Raw genomic sequence first — 20,267 nt, 5'->3', positions numbered from 1 at the left:
ATTTCCACCAACAATAAATGAGAGTTCCTTTTGCTCCACATCCTGACCAGCATTTTGTGTTGTCAGTGTTCTGGATTCTGGCCGTTCTAGTAAGTGCACAGTAGTATCTCGTTGTTCTAATTTACATTTCCCTAATGGAATATAATTTGGAGCAAATGCTTATTTGCCATCTAGTGAGGTGAGGTGTCCACTAAGGTCTTTGACCCCTTTGTTAATCAGGTAGTTTGTTTCCCTGTTGTTGAGTCTCAAGTGTTCTTTGTTTATTTTGGATAATAGTCCTTTTTTCAGGTATCTATTGCAAAATACCTTTTGCAAATATTTTCTCTCCATTTGTGACTTGTATTTTCATTTTCTTGATAGATGTTCTATTTTTAATAATGCAATTTAAACTGGTTTGTGGAAAGTCCTAGCAAAAGGAAAGTATTAGACGGTCAGTAAGTGGGAGACTTACAAAAAGTTTATTAATGTTGCTGTGTGGGGGCATCTGGTTGGCTCGGTTGAGCACCCAACTCTTGATATCTGCTCAGGTGATGATCTCAGGGTCATGGGATTCAGCCCGGTGTTGGGCTCAGCAGTGTGCATGGGACCTGCTTGGGATTCTCTCTCTACCTCTCTCCGCCCCTCCGCCAGTCATGCACACACATGCTCTCTCTCACAATAAATAAATATTTTTCAAAAATAATAATAATTCTTGCTATGTATATTATTTACATTAAAATCTGTAACATGTCTGTTAAAATACAGTAAGAATACAAACGTATAAATATAAATACATATAAAAGTATATATAATAATATAACTCTAATTCCACACATGGTGGAAAGAATAATTGAGCAACAAGTGGTTGGCTAGTAACAGTAAGGAGACACATGACCAAACAAAAATAAATACTAGGGGCGCCTGGGTGGCTTAGTCAGTTAAGCGTCCGACTTCGGCTCAGGTCATGATCTCGCGGTTTGTGAGTTCGAGCCCTGTGTCGGGCTCTGTGCGGACAGCTCAGAGCCTGGAGCCTGCTTCGGATTCTGTGTCTCCCTCTCTCTCTGCCCCTCCCCGACTTGTGCTCTGTCTCTCTCTATCAAAAATAAATAAAATGTAAAAAAAAAAAAATTAAAAATAAATATTAGGTTGGGTTTTTTTTTTTTTGTTTTTTTTTTTGGTTTTTGTGAATAAGAGCATGCACTGTAGTTACCTAAGAGAAAACTAGGAAAGCTGTAGTAAAATAATCTGGTGGTAAACATTGAGTCTACTTAACTGTAAAACTAAAATTAAAACTAATGTAAATATCTATTATGAAAAAGGAATGAAGTAACAAAGTTGAGAGGAGAAGGAGAGAAGACATGAGTGTTAGTGTAAGCATAACAAAACCTTTTAAAGTTGGGAGGTAACAAGATATCATTTACTAATAGAGGTATAAATATCCTTTTTAAATGATATCTTAGGATAATTTTTTATGAAAGTAAAACATACATATACAAATACAAAAATTTATATTTTTTGTATTCGATCATGTTGCATGTAACAGTAGTCCATTCGCTATCATAAATGTAGGGCACTCAATTATATGAGTATATTACAATTTATCCACTTTTCTGTGAATGGACGTTTATTTGATAGGGTATAGGAGGAGACTTTTATGAAAAACTTTGCTATGAATATTCTTGTACTTTTGTGGTGCACATATGCCTGCTTTTCTGTTGGGAATAATTAAGGGGAAAAATAAAAACATTAACTTAATATGCAAATATTATCCCGATATAACATGTACACTTTGTTGATTTAACCAAAAATTAAAATATAACTATAAAATAAAATGGGAGAGAAGGAGTAGATAGGTTTAAGAGAGCTATAGCTTTATCTAATAATACAAGAAATCAGTAGATAATGTGGATAAATATAGAGTATTATAAAATATTGAATTCTACTCTTTAATATAATATTTAATATTTATAATATATAAACCAAATTTTTCTATTCTAAAACAAAATTATTTTAAAATAATTTATATAAGGAAGGTTTACATGCCTGCAGGTTTTTTTTATGTAAAAAATTGAAGCATTAGGATATCATTTAAAAATACAGAGATAAATGTCAAAAGAGATTGCCCAAAATAATTGAAAGTAGTTATCCCAGGTGGGTGGAGAAGACTTCTTTTTATTATAAGTCCTGTAATATTATCTAACTTTCCTCCAAGCCTCCTCTATGATTTATTACCACGTGTATATATTATTTTAGTAAAATTACGGTTTTTGTTCATTTGGTTTGCTTTGCTTTGGTTTTGCACAAGGACAGCCAGCAATAACTTAACATGAAAGTGATTATGAAGCATATAAACGTATCTGACCGGTTCCTAAAAATGCCCCCCACTTGAAAGTTCACCTTAGGTGAACGAGTCAGAGAGGAAAGTCTGAATGAAAAGAGACAGTGATTTTCAACTACAGTTCAGTACCTTATTTTTGCAAATGTTACACAAATACCTGACCATACAAACATAATGTTAGGGCCTTTCCCGGGGTCCAGGAAGGACAGGTGCAAGTGTGGACCTGATAAATCTGGGAACAATAGGAAGAAAGTAGACTAAAAGATTCAAGTCCATCTCTGCCTTTTAGGAATTATGGAATGTCAAGTACTTACTCAACCTGTTAAGTGATGATAATAAAACCTTATGTGTTGTGCTGAGATGCTAATAAGATCACAGTGACATCATGTCAATGAAATACCAGCTAGCTTCAAAGTCACAAGCAGTTGGCCCACATCCCACAGAGAAGGCTGGAATCCTCCTATCTGTGGTGCTGTGTGAATTTAGAAACCTCTGGTTACAGTGGGGTATGTCCTTAAGTAGCTCTGATCCCAATTATCTCAGGACAATATGGAACTCCAAATTAAACCAATTTTCTTTCATTTTTGACAAACACGTCGAGCCAGTCAGATTACTAGAAAATTGTGTTCCAAAAGCAGACCTACCTAGGAAAGGATGTTCTAGATATCTCCCAAAAATCACAGTGAAAGGAGCAAGTTCTGACCGGGGTCTTTTGATCTTTTTCTTCCTCCTGTTTGTTATCTCTAGGAGTAAGAAAGCAAAGCTGACCAATCCATAGCTGGCCTCTTAGAACAAGATGTTAATTGGCAATGCTATATAAAATTCAGATGTAGGAAAAAGGGTAAAAATCAAAGAATCTACACCTTCCATTTGGAATTCCGGCAGCAGTTTCACCAGGTCGGTACCATTTTACTTGCCACTTTATTTTCAACAATTTTGTTGTTATTGTCCGGCCTGCGGCTCTATAATTTCATGGTATGGATTGTATTTTTTCATTAATTCATTTCAACAAATATTTTTTTAATGTTTTTAATATTTATTTTTGACAGAGAGAGAGAGAGCGTGTGCGCACATGAGTTGGGGAGGGGCAGAGAGAGAGGGAGACACAGAATCTGAAGCAGGCTCCAGGCTCTGAGCTGTCAGCACAGAGCCTGATGGCCCGATGTGGGGCTTGAACTCACAAACCGTGAGATCATGACCTGAGCCAAAGTTGGACGCTCAACTGACTGAGCCACCCAGGCATCCCTCAACAATACATTTATTGAGTCCTTTACTATCTATACAACTTTTGTGACTGTGCCAGGCAAAGGAACAATAAAGATCTTAATACATTTGTCTGGTCTGAGGGAGCTTAAAAACTAACTGCAGAGCATTTCCAGTGCTAGAAATTTATCCTACAAATCTATTCACAAAAGCTCACCATGTTATGTTACAAGAATATTCATTGCAGCCTTGTAATAGGAAAAAGAGCAGGGGACAACCTAAATGTCCACCAGTACGGGACTGGTTAAATTATAGTTCACCATCCAGTGTAACACTCTATCAGCCTCTCTTAGCCAGGATCCTCATCCAAACCCCAGAAAACAGAAAGTGATTTGAGTGACTGGATTTTCTCAATTCTCCTAAGGATTGTACACAACTACTACCTTTCTGGAGGCACAGGAGAGAAGTTAGTTCATGACATTCATTGTGGCTTCCAAGTATTAGGGCTTAATTCTTTAATTGGAACAAAGTTGATATGGAAATATCTGCAACACATAGTATAAAGTGAAACAAGCAAGATGAACAACAAAGCGTCCCTTTTGTGTAAATAAAAAAGATCATCTATCTGCTTATCAGAGCAGAGCGTTGGACGAGCAAAGGCTGGCTGCTGGGCCCAGGGAACACGGAGACCAGGTGACGGGTCTGGATTACTAGCGTCCGGCTCCTGCAGGTACAGGCCAGAGAGGTGGGTCCTCTGTCCCTGGCATAAGCCAGCCCTGGCCTTTCTTTCCCCATCTCTTAGATGGGGCCCCACTAATTTGTCAGTTTGAGGATGGATTTCGAGTATGTTCCACAGGAATGAAATCAGTAGGAAAATAAATCCAAGGGAATTTCCATTTGGTCCTGCCTTCTGCTCCACATGGCCCCTGCCCCATCAGCCTTGCTCTGGGATTGTGTTTCAGGCCAGTCCTGGCTGCTCTGGGCACGCTTCTGAGGCGATGCCTGGAGCCTCGCACACTAGGGCCAGAGATTGATATGGTGTGTGCACACCAGGGCCAATACAACTCTTTTGATCTATTTCCGAAGGCAGCTTTTTGCCTCCTGCTTCAAGTGATTGATTAAGTTAGGATCTCTTTTAGGAATTCTCTCCACTCATGCTGCCTCACAGGCTCACAATAAGCGCTGCCAAATTTTACTCTCCTTTTATGCTACAGATTGTTCTGTTCCAAGTGAGTAAGTTGAAACTGTGTTCTTAATATGCACTCAGTTACCTAGTCCTTTATACGCAATCAGTTACCTTGGAATTCCTGTTTTGCATTCAGTGTGGTATGGGCACCCTCTTATCACATCATCAGTCATGTTTCTAGCAAGGCTTTGGCCTTATCGTTAGTTAGAGAGTAGCTTTGCTTCAGAGCTTTCCTTCCCCTGCGTGCCCCCCCTTGCCCCCATTTTGGTGTGAGAATCACTGGGGAATCAGGGTGATACCATTTGTTTTAAAACAAGCTAGCACACATGTTTGTAGACTTTCCAAAGACCTTAGAATGTAAGTGGGCTCATGATGTCCTTTAGGCTCCAGCTAGAGAAGGGGACCTTGGATCAATAATGGGTGGAATGGAGACCCAGTGTATCCCAAAGAGCACCAGGTTTCTGGTCATGTAGACCTGGTTTCACCCCCTGTCTCCAAGCATAGTGTTTGCTTATAAAAATTGGGATTATACTTCCCATTGTGCATGAGCGGAGAGGGACTAGAGTGAACGAGTGAATTCCCATCACTGCTTAAGTCCTCCTTCTACCCCCCAAACCTTACATTGTCTTTTCTGCAATGGCCCATACTGCAGCATATGTGAGACTGGTCCTCCATGAAATGACGTTATCTGGAAATCTTTCTTCCTCTTTTCTGCAGCCCTCACAACTCCTGGTATCCCCTCACCATACATCAAGCCTTTCCTTCGGTTTCCATGGACCTTTGGTGACATCTCGTTTAAATAGTCCAGCCTGGGCTGAGCTCTATTTCAAGATGTGAGAGCTGGGGTGAATGCAGCAATGGTTCCAAAGCTCTCATGACAGAGGTCCAGCCATGCCTCCCCCAGCATCCTTTTCTAGGCCTATATAGTCTGGGTTTTACTTTATTAAGGGAGCTAGACGTTCTCTTTATGTCTGTGCTACCCTATCATCAAGCCTAGTGTTTTTCTTTCTTTGGCGACCATTTTCCTCCCCACAAAGAAATCTGCTTTTTTTTTTTTTTTTAATTCATGAGAGTTACTGTGTATGATAATGAGGATAATAATGTCACATTAGCTTACAGCTTACATATTTATCCACTCACTGATTTACTCACTCAACAAATATGCATTAAATACCTTTAATGTGCTAGGCACAATTCAGTCACTGGGAATGTAACAGTAAACAAGAGAGACAAAATTCCTGCTCTCCTGGACCTTAGGGAGATATCAACAACCAAATAATACATATAATCTCAGATGGTGAATGTGAAGACTCATGAAGCAAGAAAGGAGGAAAGGAGTGACAAGGGTGTGGGATCCTGAGGGTAGTTGTTGTTTGGAAGGTGACCTTGGGTGGAAGCTAGAGTGACCTGAGGCAGGGCAGCATGCAAAGATACAGGAGAATGCCAAGGAGGTGGCGAGGCAGGAAACAGGGTGACGGGTTCAAGGAACAACAAGAGGCCCATGTGACTGGAGCTTCAGGAGGGCTTGGTGGGAAATCAGGCCTCATCAGGTAGGGTGTTGCAGCCACTGTAGGCATCTGGGGTCTTTTAGGCATAAGGGAAGGCCAGGAGAGGGTTTTGAGTGGTGAGAGCACATGGTCTGATTTTTGTTTTATTTATTTTTTATTTTGAGAGCGAGAGACTGAGAGAGTGAGTGCAGGAGGGGCAGAGAGAGAAGGAGAGAGAGAATCCCAAGCAGGCTCCGCCCTGTCAGCACAGAGCCCGACGCAGGGCTTCATCTCACAAACTGTGAAGATCGTGACCTGAGCTGAAATCAAGAGTCTGATGCTTCACGGACTCAGCCACCCAGGCGCCCCTGATTTGTGATTTTAAAACATCACTCTGGCTGTTGTGTGGAAACACATGGTAGGCAACAAGATAGAAGCAAGAAGACCAGCTCCCGGGCTGCAGCGACCCGGGCGATTGTTGGCAGGTTTGCGCACTGTTTTAGTGGTCAAATCGAGTTCAGGGAATGTTCTGAAGATAGAGCCAACAGAACTTGCTGAGGGATTGCATGTGGTGTGAGGGAAAACTCAAAACTGATGCCTGGGTTTTGGGCCTGAGCAGTTGGGTGAACGGTCACGTTATTTCCTGAGAGAAGTGGGGGCAGAACTGGTGTGGGACAGGAATCAAGAGGGGTGTTTGGACATGTGAACTAGGATACCCATTAGACATCTAAGTATCTGGCTCAGGAAGAGGCTGAGTTTGGCGCTTTAAATACAAGTATCATCAGGACTTTGATAATGTTGATAATATTGGGGCCTTTCCTCAGGGAATGAGTGTAGCTGAAAAAAGAAGAGGTCCAAGGAGGGAACCACCAGGCACTCCAACGTTTATAAATTTGGAAGAGGAGGAAGAGTAACCACTGATCGAACCTTTCCTGGTCTAGCAGTTTTGTGGGCATCTCCACCTAGTTTTCTAGGCCTCCCAGACCAGAACTAGTCTTACCTGTTGGTGGCTAAGGCCCCTGTCCCACAGTGCCCTTGGGAATCTCATGGATCTAGTCCTGGCCCAGGCCCTGGTGGCCTCCTCCTTCCTTTCAGCAGGAGCTCTAGATCCCCAAGCATCTGTTTTGGCCCCCTTCCTAAGCAGGGAGCCTACCCTAGACCCAGAGCCGGCAGACTGATGGCTTCAGCCCCACTTGTAATATCATCTTTCCATTTTGTGTCTGAACTAGAGGCTGATTTTGTTGTTTTAGCAAGAGGATATGAATATGTTGTGTCTTCTTAATTTTCTCTGTCATGCTATGTGTTTGGGGAATATGGGCAAGGGATGTTGCTATTCTGACTGGAGCACTAACTTTTGGTTTTCGAGAGCTTGTTTTCTTTATGGTTCACCTCCCCCTATGCATCTCTGCAACAACTGGTTATCCCTAAGTCACTCACTCAACTAGTTTGACCAGTAACTATGAACATTTGCAAAATACCGAGTAAGATGTGGTTGTTGCTCTCCAGGAGCTTAAACTCAAGCCAGGCAGTTGGAACCACAAACCTAACGTGAGGAATATCTTTGGAGTATGTATTCTTGTGAGGATCTGCTGTGACACGTTGCTTATTAGCATATAGGAGATTCTCAACAAATGTGAAAGGCACAAGCCCACTGGGGCTTATCATTGTCCGGTGGCCGAAACTGGTGGCCCGTCCAAAGCAAAGCAAGCAACCAAGGCAGCTGCCTCGATACCACTATTATGAACAGTTGTTACAAGGTTCCATATTGTTAACGGCAAAATATCCCCCTACTTGGCAAAATGCTCTGGGCTATAGCTCGAAAAGTATTTCTACTCACATCTCTCAATTCTCACAACTTTCTGCCCTAAGTCTCTGCATTCCCACCTGACAGAAGGAGACATGCATTCACTGAGTGGCCTCCTGGCCTGCTACTATGTGCCCCAGGGCACTGAGGCCCCTAGCTGGGGTGATTTTGGCAGTCCACGCACCAGCACCAAGTGCTCCCTGCTCCTGTAAGTCTTCCAGGGTGGAAGACACAACAGGGAGCGAGGGAGGTGTGACAAACCTTGGGGCCAGGCCCCACAGTGGAAAGCAGAGGGAGGGGGAATGAATGGGTTTGTAAGGCTTCTGCAGTCGGCATGGACGTGTGCCGCTCAGTGGACCAGGATTGGTATTCCTGCCACGCAGGGCATGGTAGTGTCAAGCTCTATCCTCAGACCTCAGCCCCGGTGCCTAGAGGGCTGCCGATCCTGCCAACAGGCAGACACACAGATGCCCACTGTGCCCAATAGCAGATGGCACCAAGGTTAGTCTTGGCTGTGGGGCAAGGCCGGGATCCGGCACGGAGAGCAGGTTGTACTTCAGTAGCTGATAAAGCGCCTGGTGCTACAGGATGCCTTGGCTCCGGATCATCTTAGTTCCTACCTCACAAGAACAAAGCCCCAATTTAAAACAAATGCTCAGTTTACCAAACAGAAAAGGAAAGCAGTAGATGATAAGAAAACAAAACAAAAAGGAGCATGCTCTGAGCCATCTTTGTTCTATTATCATCATATTTTGTCTTCCGAACGAAGCATCTTTACATGCAAATCCATTTTTGTATATTTTGACTGATTGCTGGCAAGATAGAGAGACATAAATATTTCTGGAAATGGACATGACATAAACATATCATTAGCAGGGCTGCAACTCTGTGTGTATGTGTGGTTTGCAAAGATGTTTATGGCGAGTTCAGTCAACAGACCCTCCTCGTCTTTGTCTGATCAAGAGTCTTGAAGGTTTGAGAGCATCAGGCCTGGAGAGGATAGACAGGAAAAGTTCTGGGAGCTGGAGGAACGTCCCAGATTTTAAGCATTAATTAAGTTAGAAACCCACCATCTGCACACTTGCTCGTAACCCCTCTGATTATCCTTCTTAATTTTTAAATGTATGAAGCGTGTTTAGTTGCCTCCCATGACGCCGCTTCAGAAATTCCAGCTGTTGCATAGCTTTTCTTAACGACATTACTGAGCAACTCAGCCACTGTGGGGTGGGGGCGGGGCGGTGTGTGTGTGTGTGTGTGTGTGTGTGTGTGTGTGTGTGTGTGCGCGCGCGCGCGCGCCCTCAAACTCGAGCAGAGCCCAGGCCTTGAAAACACATGCAAAGAGGCGATTGCGACTTTTTCTTTTCCTTTTTAAAAATCAGGCCTAGTCACAGCGAGGCCCCGCGCCAACACGGGAGGATTGAGAGTAAAGACGTTAGCAGCCGGGTTGAGATGGCAGCGTTTTCACGTCTGGGATATATTGCTTTGTCTAACAAGGCGCCCCAGCAGGCTTCCAATTGTGGTCTCTCTGCAGACCCTCCCAGCTGCATGGGCTGATTGACAGGCTGTGGGCAGATGCAGTGCCAGACTCTAATAAAGAGAGGGCCTTGGGAAAATATAAGGCAATTATTGATGGGCAGCAATCCACTAATCAGACAATTTCAAAATTAATCCCATATTCCCTTACTGTATTAGCTTTCTTTCTTGTTTGTATTTATATAGCAAATTCATGACTTCAGTGAAAATTCTTCCCTCCAGCCCAATTATATCTCTCTGAGGGCATTAAATTAAAAAACAAGAGATATTGAAAGTGGCTTGCAATTAGTTTCTTTAGTTAAAGGTGCTGCGTGCACTTAGCGACGGTAGGGTTCATACCAGGATGTATTATAATAAAAGTAAACACTCGTCTTTTCTTCCTTGTCTTGACAGCGTGAGGGCCGGTAAGAGTAATGTGCCTGCCATTACTCTGGACCAGTGATAATGGGTTAAATAATTATGATTTGATTTGGGGGCTGATTAGATTTGCATAAAATCCTACTCAAATGTCTCGACAGGCCCCGAACATCTCAGGATACACCGGCCCTCCTTTGCCGTGGTCCATCCTGGTGGCCTCCTCTGACTTTCCTGTGCCTCATTAAGAATGTGGATTTCTTACAATAAAGTCATTCAGAGAAAACCTGACCAGTTTCTGTTATAGGCTTCACAGGCAGGATTACCTTCCAAGTCGTGATATGAGACTTTTAAATATACATAAAGAAGTCTCAAATATTTTGCCAGTTACTATTCTAGAAGTCAATCTCTCTGTTACTATTTCCACCCTCTTTTCATCTCCCTTCTCCACTTCACCCCCATTTTTTTTTGACCCGAAACATATGGAATTCTCTTTTTGTTCACTATAGAAATTGCTTCTGCAGAGTGCTTCCTGAGTGCATACCTCCACTACCTAAACTGAGGAAGGTTGATTATCAGGACAGTTCGGAGGGCTTGCGGGGCCAGAGCCTCATGCTGGGGGCCTGAAGGCTGTGGCTGCCCCGGCCCGCCTGCTCTCCCACTCTCTGTCTCCCCCACACCCACACAGGCTTGGCGACGTTGCAGTCTGCTCCGTGGGTCCTGTCCTTTGGCAGCAGGATCTGTAGCAGCTCTGCTACAACAGCTTGGAGTACCATTCTGATCCCAGGCCCATGTCTAGCAGCTGACCTTGTCGCTAGTTTGGAAGTCCTCAGCATTCATGCCATTACTCTTCCCTCCTATGCCTGGAGCAACATTGGTAATGTAGTCGTGAAACTCTCCCAGAAGCTGTCTTAGAATCTTAGAATCTAGATGAATCGGGTGTGGGGGCATCCAGGCAGCTAAGTCAAGAAGTAAAGGCTGACTGTGAAGCTGCGAAGTGTGAGGAGATCTTCCTGTTCCAGATTGTTGGGATGGGGAGTGAGAGAAAGTGAGCAAGGGAAAATCCCAAGGAAGAGTGGAGAATGTGCAGAGTATGTGGAAGGAACCGTGAGAAACCCAGCCTGTCTGGACAAAAAGGGCAGAGAGGAGGCTACCCAAGCAGAAGAGAACCAGAATCTTGTTCCACACAGTGCCCTTGGACCAGTCAGTCACAGCTGGCACTCAAACTGGCCAAAACCAAGCCCCGAGCCCAGACCCAGATCTGGGGCTCAGTTCTCTGTGCCCCTGTGCTGATGGCCTTCCCAGAACAACAGCCTCCTTAAGACTAGAGATCTGAGCCTGAAGCTTGGCCGCTTACTGTACAACTCCCCTAGTATTGACTCTCTGCCTGGCTCTTACGGCATCACTGTTCCCAGATGTCCATCTCTACACCTATGGGGAGATCTTCCTTGAGCCCCTCTCCACTGGACTGACTCCCTGATGGCTGCCACAGTTTGGTTCCATGCCCAGTAGATGTCACATCTGTAGCCCTGTAGAACCTGCTGTAGCCCATTTGATGTGCCTGGTCCCAAGTGCCCATTGCTCTGGCTGCCATCCATGCATGACCATGTGACCAGATGTAACAATGGGGGAGTGAGGAGGAGATAAAACCATGCCTATGCTAAAGTTTTCTATGCAATGCTAACCCACAGAGGGGAAGTTCACAAGTATCTCAGAGAAAATGCAAAATACGCATTTTTTCCTCCACCAAAAAGTGAATTGTAAGAAACAAAAAAGAGCAAAATGAGAGGGATGGTGTAGAGCTTCTAATCAGCGTCATGTAAGAAATACAACGAAGAGAAGACTCATCGAGTGGGTTAAAATATTGAAGGTCTATCATGAGCAAGGTGTGTCTGAATGGCCCTAAGAGGTGGAATGAGGTCAATGAGTGGAGGTCCCCAAGAAGTCAGATTTTGACTTTATCTAAGGGTATAGGTTCTAAAAGCCAGATACATCTAAAGATAGAGTTGTCCAATAGATAGTGACAGCTCTGTCACTCTGGAAGCAGGTGGAGGTTGGACAACAGTTTGGCAAGGAAGTTACATCAGAACCTCGGCTTCACATGTAAGTACCAGTGGCTTCGAGGTCGTTTCTAACTTAAGAAGCAATGCTTTGGTGTGGCTACAGAAAAAGTGATAAGGCCATTATCTTTGCGTCTATTGAATCTGATCACTTCTGAAGGGGGTCAGCTTCTCTGGTGAGGTACCAGGGGGGTCAAATAAGGAAGAAAGCATTAGAGGGTGCCTGGGGGGCTCAGTCAGGTAAGTGTCTGACTCTTGATTTTGGCTCAGGTCATGATCTCACAGTTCATCAGATCAAGCCCCACATCGGGCTCTGTGCTGACAGCATGGAGCCTGTTTGGGATTCTCTCTCTTCCTCTCTCTCTTCTCCCCCACTGACACACACTCTCTAAATTAAAAATAAAATAAAATGAAATGAAATGAAATGAAATGAAATGAAATGAAATGAAATGTAAAAAAATAAAATAGAGCATTGGGATTTCATGACCTTTCCCCAATGTCTCATGGTTTTTGTTCAAAAGCTTTATACTCCTTTAGATCCATTCCTCATGAAACAGTCTTCAACTTGGTTGTTAAAGCCTTTGTTGGCCACCCACAGAAACTACATCTGAGGCCCATGAGCAGGTGTTTTTAATAGCTTTTCCATATGGACAATTTATACCTTGGAGACTAATATGAACTCTCGTATCAGGCCCCTACTGAAGAAGTTCCAGTGGCTCCATGCTGCCTGCTGGCATGGCCTCCCTGCTTAGCCTGGTGCCCATGACCTTTTAAATCTGGCTCCCATCTGCTCCCCCAATTTTATCTCTGCTCTTTTTGCTCTAGGCACGCCAGGCTCTTCAGGAGTCCCTTCACATACTTTGCATATTCTCCACTCTATCCCTTGGTTTCTCCTTCCTCCCTTTCTCTTACTTCCCATCCCAACACTCTGGAATAGAAAGCCCTCCTCACTCTTCTCAACTTCTTCACATCTGTTCTTTTCTTCTTGACCCACTGCATGGATGCCCCCACCAACCCCGGATTCTTCCTTGTACATGAAAGCTTCTGAACGATGCAAAAAGCCTTCTTCCAGACGGACTAGGACTTACACAGGGCAGGAAGGAGACAGAAGCAACTGAAAACAGGGACTTCCTTACCGCCCCTTGTTAGTCTGAGGTGTTTAGTTAATATCAAAAGCAGTGGGACATTTGGGGGACCACCTGGAAGCTGGATAAGTGAGTCATGCTTTGTGCAAACCCCTTCCCTGGGTCAAATGGGAATTGGGTGAGGCTGTGTCTCTGACCTGAGGGATTTGCACAGTGGAGGCCCGCAATTGACAGAATCAGGAATGCTACCCATGTAGGTGCGGTGGAGGGCTGAAGTCACAGGTAGTCAGGACTCTTGTTTGGAAATGGCTCGCCATTGTGAAGATCTGAAAGCACTGTTGGTCAAATTGTGGACCTTGGTAGAAAACATAGAGGGTGTTAGAGTTGGAAGGCTTGTATTCCACTTACTAACTGGGCAGTCTTTGCCAACTTGTTTCGCATTTCTGAATGCCAGTTTCCACATCTGTATAACAGTGATGACGATACCTGTCTTCATGGCTGGTGTAAGAGATCAGATTGGAAGGTGATTTGCAAATTGTAAAGTGTTTGAAAAAATTTTATAATGTAGAGGCTTCACCTTGAAAAGTCATTGGTTCTGGTTTCAGACAACAAGATGATGGAGGGGGCCGCCTGCAGGGCACGTGCATATGGGTGCAGTTAGAGTGGGTGCTGGGCACGGACCCCTGATACATTCTTTTGGTTTGTTTGTTTATTGAGATACAGTTCATATAATATAAAATTCACTACTTTAAAGTGTACAATTCAATGGTCTTAAGTATCACTATGATGTGCCACCATCACCACTAAGTCCGGAACATTTCCATCACCCCAAAAGGAAACTCACACCTCATGGATGTATGTGGGGAGGCGAGTAACCATAGCAACCCTAATCTGCCTTCTCTTTCTGTAGATTTCCCCATTCTGGATATTTTGTATAAATGCAGTCATATAATACACAGCTTTTTGTGTTTGACTTGTTTCACTTAGCATATATTTTTAAGCTTCATCCAGGTTATAGTGTGTATTAAATTTCATTCCTTTTTTAAAAAATATTTATTTATTTATTTTGAGAGAGAAAGAGTGCATATTCAGGGAAGGGGCAAAGAGAGAGGAAGAGAATCCCAAGCAGGCTTCATGCTGCCAGCATAGAAGCCCACATGGGGCTTGAACCTATAAACCGTGAGATCATGCATGACATGAGCCAAACTCAAGAATCTGATGCTTAACCAACTGAGCCACCCCGGTGCCCCTAAATTTTATTCCTTGTTATGGCTGAATACTATTCCATTAGATCAGTTTACCTCATTTTGTTTTTTCATCCATTAGCTAATAGACATTTGGCTGGTTTCCACTTTTTTGGCTATTGAGGATAATGCCGCTATAAACATTGGTGGACGAGTGTCTGTGTGAGTCTCTGTTTTCAACTACTTGGGGTATATACCTCAGAATGGAATTGCTGGGTCATATAGTAACTCTATATTCAACTTTTTGTAGAACTGCCAAACTGTTTCCCACTGAGGCTGTACCATTTCACATACATACCAGCAGTGTACGAGGGTTCCAATTTCTCTACATCTTCACCAATGCTTATTTTCCTTTTTAAAAAAAAAAATTATAGCCGTCCTAGTGGGTGTGAAGTTGTATCTCACTGTGGTTTTGATTTCCATTTCCCTATTGAGGGGGCGTAATGCATTCTTAACAGAATTGAACAGTCTATGAAACAACATAGCTTCAAAGTTTCTTAGGTGACCTTCCTACAGAAGTAGCAGCTCTGAGGTTTAATTGTCACCTCCCCCTTTACTGCCGCCATCTCTGTTCCTAGTAGCTAATGCTAAAGGGCTTCTATATGCCCAAGACTGTGATAGAGGCTTTAAGAGTAACATCCCTGTAAATCAGATATTACTATTGTCCCATTTTATAGCCTAGAAACTGAGGCTAAGGGATGTTGAACAACTTGCCCAAGGTCATACAGCTGAGTGGTAAGGCTGCTAGCATTTCATTCCGGGTCTGTCAGACTCCGAAGCCAAGCTCATAACCATCATGCCATAGAGATTCCTGCTGGAGAAGAAAGCCATCAGACATCATCCTATGTTTCAAAATTCAGCAAATGCTTCCCGAGTGCCCACTGTGTGCCAAAGTCTGTGCTGGGCTCAATGGCCATGAATGAAACTGCTCTGTGGAGCAGCTCATAGTCTGGAGAGTTCTGTCTGAGTTTGCCGGTGATTTCTGTAGAGTGGAGAAATGAGTTTTATAATTTTTATTTGATTTAGCCCTCAAGTTGTTAACACCTCCAGTGCAGGGACTGGGGAGAGGGCTGTCTATAAATATTAGCTCCCAAAGTAAAAATGACTCTTTCATCTCGGCAGACCTAATTAAGCTGTTGATTAGAGAAGGATCAACACCTCTGTCTGTAACAAAAGACACTGTCTGCCAGTGGGAGGTTCTGTCAGGGCAATTTCTCCTGCAATTTAGAACATTTGGGAGGACAGAACCCAGACAGCCCAGGGTGTCAAAACGGACAGGTCTTACTTCACATAATACACGCGCGCACGCGTGCACACTCACACACACACACACACACACACACACACACTGCCCCGGAGACACTGGAAACCCTGCAGCCCCACCACCTGGGAGGCATATAACATCTCTCTAAAAGAAATAGAGGCTTCAAGCAATAGACACATTTACCGACGGACTCAAGTACAGTTGACGGGGCACAAATGGAGCCCGGCAGTCCGGGGATAGCAGCATATGTGTGGAGGACTCCAACCAGCATGGGAGATGAGTGGCAGACCAGGCTCTGATTTTCCTGACGGGATGACCAGAGAACAGCTGCAGGCTTTCCCTTCCCATCTCTCCGAGAGCACTGGCGCCTCCACGGGACGTGCAGATGTCGCAGCCCTTCCGTGGGGGGTACTTGTCTGGTTTGCTCCCGTTATTTCCAAGGGAGATGCTGACTTCCCTCGAGTCTCTCTTGCCGAGAATAGGCTTTTTCTCTGGGGACCCAGGGAGTCTACCTCCGTGTAGTAGGCACGAATGAGAAGCATCTTCTGGCCGGAAAGCCCTGTTTCCCCAAGTGTAATTCGCCTGATCAGCTCGCAGCAAGGATTCTCCAGCCTCCACTCTGTCCCCATCCTGAGGTCATTCATAGCAACTGCCTGAAAGGAAGGGAGTCACAGCTTCACTGAATGGGCTTCCTGGGCTCAACAGTGAATGATAGGCACCCAAGAGAGCAGCAGTAGTGTGTACATGTGAGGGAGAGAGGGGGCAACGTTCTCTGTGGGAAATAGAGAAGGTCACTCTGAACTCACAATAGGAATGGTGGACATTTATGAAGCACATACTATGTGCCAGGCACTGTTTTAAGCATTTTGCATATATTAATTCATTTAATCCCCATCGTGACCTATGAGGTAGGTATTACTAACCCCAGGTTACAAATGTACAGACTGAAGTACAGAAAGATTAAGGAAGCAGTGCCTGTGTCCCTACTGCAGTGCTGTCTGTGAATTGTGGGCACAAATCTGGGCATTTTCCAGCAACATGAATGGCTCATATGAATCAGATTCCCCTTATGTAGTTATCTGTATACTTGAGATGATGTGAAAAGGAGGGTTGTTAAGTGAGGGGAGTTTCTCATAAAGGAAACAGAAGAAGGGAATGGATAAATTCATCTATAAACTAAACATATTTTCTTAAGTTTGTGTATTTTGAGAAAGTACACGTGCAAGTGGGGGAGGGGCAGAGGGGGCAGGGGGAGAGAATCCCAAGCACACTGCACTGTCAGCTCAGAGCCTGACACAGGGCTCAAACCCATGAACTGTGAGATCATGGCCTGAGCTGAAATCAAGAGTCAAATTCTCAACTGACTGAGCCACCGAAGTGCCCCCATTCAACATATTTTTATTAAGCAACTACTATGTGCATGTCTCTGAGTTAATGGAGCAAATCAAACCCACCTTTGTTAAAAAAAAAAAAAAGTTTTATTAAACACTGCATGTGTGATCCATTAGTCCCATGGAGGTAACAAAGGGGACCAAGAGAGAGGAAGACCGGAAGAGGAGAAACTCATGTTAGAGAGGGCATCAGGACAGGTCTCTCTTGGTGACATCAAAGCAGAGACTAGTGTTAGCCATGTGAGGAGCAGTAGGAAGGGCATTCTAGGGCTGCTGCTATATCGTAGGCCCTGAGTGAAGAAACGTCTTGGATGAATCAAATATCCAGAGTGTCCAGAGGACTGAACTGGGGGAGGATTTTTGTGGGGAAGCCAGAGAGCCGGGGCAGGAACTGGCCCATGCCAAGGGGAAGACTCTGGATGGGCTTCTGAGAGCAGTAAAATCCACTGATGGGAATCAGGACAGTGACATTGAAGGATTGTGACTTCCATGAGGAGAATGGATTAGAAGAGGCAGAGGCTGCCACAGCAGTATAACTGAGGGGTACCAGGGGCTGAAGAATGATGGGAAGGCTGGGGGCCTGGGGGCAGTAAGGAGAGGCCGCCGTGGGAGCCAAGAGCCACTGAAATGGGGCGGCCACTGATGAGGTGGCATTTCCTCCAAAAGGGTGACATCTTTGGGGGTGGTTGCCGAGATGAGCAGTTAACAGAAGTCCTGGAGTTGCCCTGCAGTTACCAGCAACAGGATGCCCCTTTGAGACAAGAAGGGTTTGCAAGCTTTTTTTTCTCAGCAAAATGCAGGAAAAGTCTGGAGGCTTATGCCATGCTCCTCCAGGATACCAGAAGAGAGAGGGGCTGAGGCTTTAGGAAAGGCCAGGTCCCTGGCACCTGTAAGAGAAGAGTACATGGGAATCACAGCAGGGAGACCAGAGGGCCAGGAAGCACCATTCACTTAGACACCTCGAGCATGGACTGCAAGTCAAGCTTCCCAAGCTCTCAGGAAGCAGGAGAGGCCTTGAAGGTGAGCTTGGAGGGCTGCATGGAGCTCTACAGATGGCGGACAGAGCAAAAGCTTTCCAGACAAGCCCTGCGGAAGAGAAGGCTGCCTTCTGGAGCCCAGGAGATGGTTCACTGTGGCTGCAGCCGAGGCAGGGCAGAAGGAGGTGACATGGAAGCCAGACTGTGAGGGACGAGAGTAGTTTTCCACCGATGGAGCCCTGAGCCACGAATGAGTCATCACTGGGGAGGGTGTCTCTCCCTGGCCTGTTGATGTGTTGGTTGTGTACCTCCCCTTGACCACACGCCCAGGGCAGAGATCTGTGTGGCCCAGCCCCCACAGGCTGCCCAGTGGCCACCTCAGGCACTCTGCATTCAGGAAGAGAAGCAGTCACGTTGGCTCTAAATGTTAATAAAAACGAAATCCCCGAGCAGTCACTGAAATTAGCCTGGGTATGATTGAAATGCCAAGGCAGGTCTTGTTATTTTTATGAAGCCGTGAATAATATAAGTATCCAATTGATAAAATGTTATTAAAGCTGACAGCCCTTAAGTGATCTAAGTGGTAAATATTGAAATGAGGTCTCTGCCACACCGTACCCGGGGGCCCGCGGCAGTAATAAGCATTGAACAATGATTCCACTGGCTCTGGGGAGCTGCAGAGCTTAGGGGGAGCAAAAGCGTTCTTCCTAAATAATTAAACCGGGATTCCAGGGATGGATCGCAGATCCTTGTAGTGGTTTGTTAACGTCCAAAGTTGCTGGCCTCAGGCAAAGCCTCTGTTGGGCCATCCTTCCCCCGACAAGGGTAGGAGGGAGCAGGGAGGGGCTGGCTCAGCTCCCCCTCAGCCCCCAAGGAGCCCGCACTGAGCAAGCAGCATATTTCAGACTTTATTTATAATATAAACAGACTGGTGCAGCCTGAGGGCAGCTAATAGTTGATGAGCAGTGGGGCTGCCACGTGGGTTAGAGATTTTATTAGCACTGTCTAGAAAAAAACAGAACACCATACAGAGAAATTTAAAATGCGGTGCCTTCCTGACAATCAGATCGTTAAAGACGTGGCAGGGAGCATCTTTCTTTTCCTGTTCTTGGAAAAAGGATCTCTAAGTGCTGTTATCTATTCCACCGTCAGCTAAAGGCCAGCTGTGCTGGGGCAGCAGGCCTCCTTGAGTATGACCAGGTGAGGAGCAAGGCTATTCAGAGCCCCTTCTAAGGGCTTTGGGAGTAGGACATTTCTTTGGTGGCTGGTGGGGTCCCCAGTGCCGTCCATCTCTCCCATTCCCTGCCAGGTGCTGGTAAGTCTCTGGAGGTGGGAATGGGCAGGGAGGCATGGCTGCAGACCTGTGGAGCTGGCCTGAGCCTCTTCCTTTTTTGAGTTTCTCCCAGCAGAGTGGGATGCCGAGAAGCTTGCCTGTTTGCTCTGTGCACGGTCACAGGCGAGGGAAAGCTCTCTGGAGATCAACGAGGTGGAGAAGCTGTTCCCAGAGGAGGTGCCCTTTAAGCTGATCTGTGAAAGAGGGCAAAAGCAGGACAACTGGGAACCTCTGTGACCCCTCCAATGACAGAAGGGCTAGCAGAGGTGACTAAGTCGCAGACTTCGGTCCTAGCCAGGCTGCGTCAGGCACTCAGCAGGGCCTGCCTGGGAACTCAGCAGGACTGGGAGGGAAGGAGTGGTAAGGGGTCTGGAGAAAGGCATGAACACCTCTGGTCCCAGGGGCCCTGTTAGAGGTGGGGGTAGTGCCTGGGTGTCAGGAGTTAGGGATAGATGGTGGGGTGGGAGGGGGGGTGGATTCAGCTTCAGTCCATCCCTTATAAGTCTAGGACTTTCATACTGAGAGTCTGGGGTCCTGAGACTAAAACATGTGCCCGCCTGGCCCAGTGACCCGAGGTTGAGAAGCCTGACCCAGGTTTGCACTCTGTGGAGCGGCCCCAGGCTACCTTCTCTTTCATATCTCTCTAAACTACAGCGAGGGCACTTGAGCCCATTTCATTCCCTAAAGTCCTCTAAGTTCCTAGGTGAGAAGTAGCGGAAACCATAATGGTGCAGTAATGGTGTGGGCTCTCTCACACTAGCCTGTGGACTGACTGCTGTCTGCGAAGCCCTGGAAGAGAGCTGTGGCCTTTCCTGCCCAGTGCACACCACAGACTTTGCTCTGCGCTCTGTCTGGCCCTTTTCTGTTCTCAGTGTGCTGATCACAGCCTCCATTTCCAACTTCCATGAAGATAGAGATTGCTCTTTCCCTGCCTTCTGGCCCTCCAAACCCAGGCTATGAAATGACATAACATGTATTAATCAGAAATGACACCTCCGTACATCGGTCCAGGTTTTCAATACCCATCTT

General features: G+C 45.4%; 1 protein-coding gene across 1 annotated transcript in view; it reads left to right on the top strand.

Moving 5' to 3' along the window:
• Positions 1-20,267, top strand: part of SRBD1 (S1 RNA binding domain 1) — a 385,358-nt gene that overhangs the window by 220,910 nt on the left and 144,181 nt on the right. Inside the window, exon 24 of the mRNA XM_053200547.1 lies at positions 3,065-3,214. The gene's annotated coding sequence lies outside the window, so the exon portion shown is untranslated. The remainder of the gene's footprint in view (positions 1-3,064; positions 3,215-20,267) is intronic.

This window comes from Acinonyx jubatus, chromosome A3, assembly GCF_027475565.1.
Source record: "Acinonyx jubatus isolate Ajub_Pintada_27869175 chromosome A3, VMU_Ajub_asm_v1.0, whole genome shotgun sequence".
In the NCBI taxonomy this organism is placed as follows: Eukaryota; Metazoa; Chordata; class Mammalia; order Carnivora; family Felidae; genus Acinonyx; species Acinonyx jubatus.
This window is presented reverse-complemented; position numbering and strand designations above follow the sequence as displayed.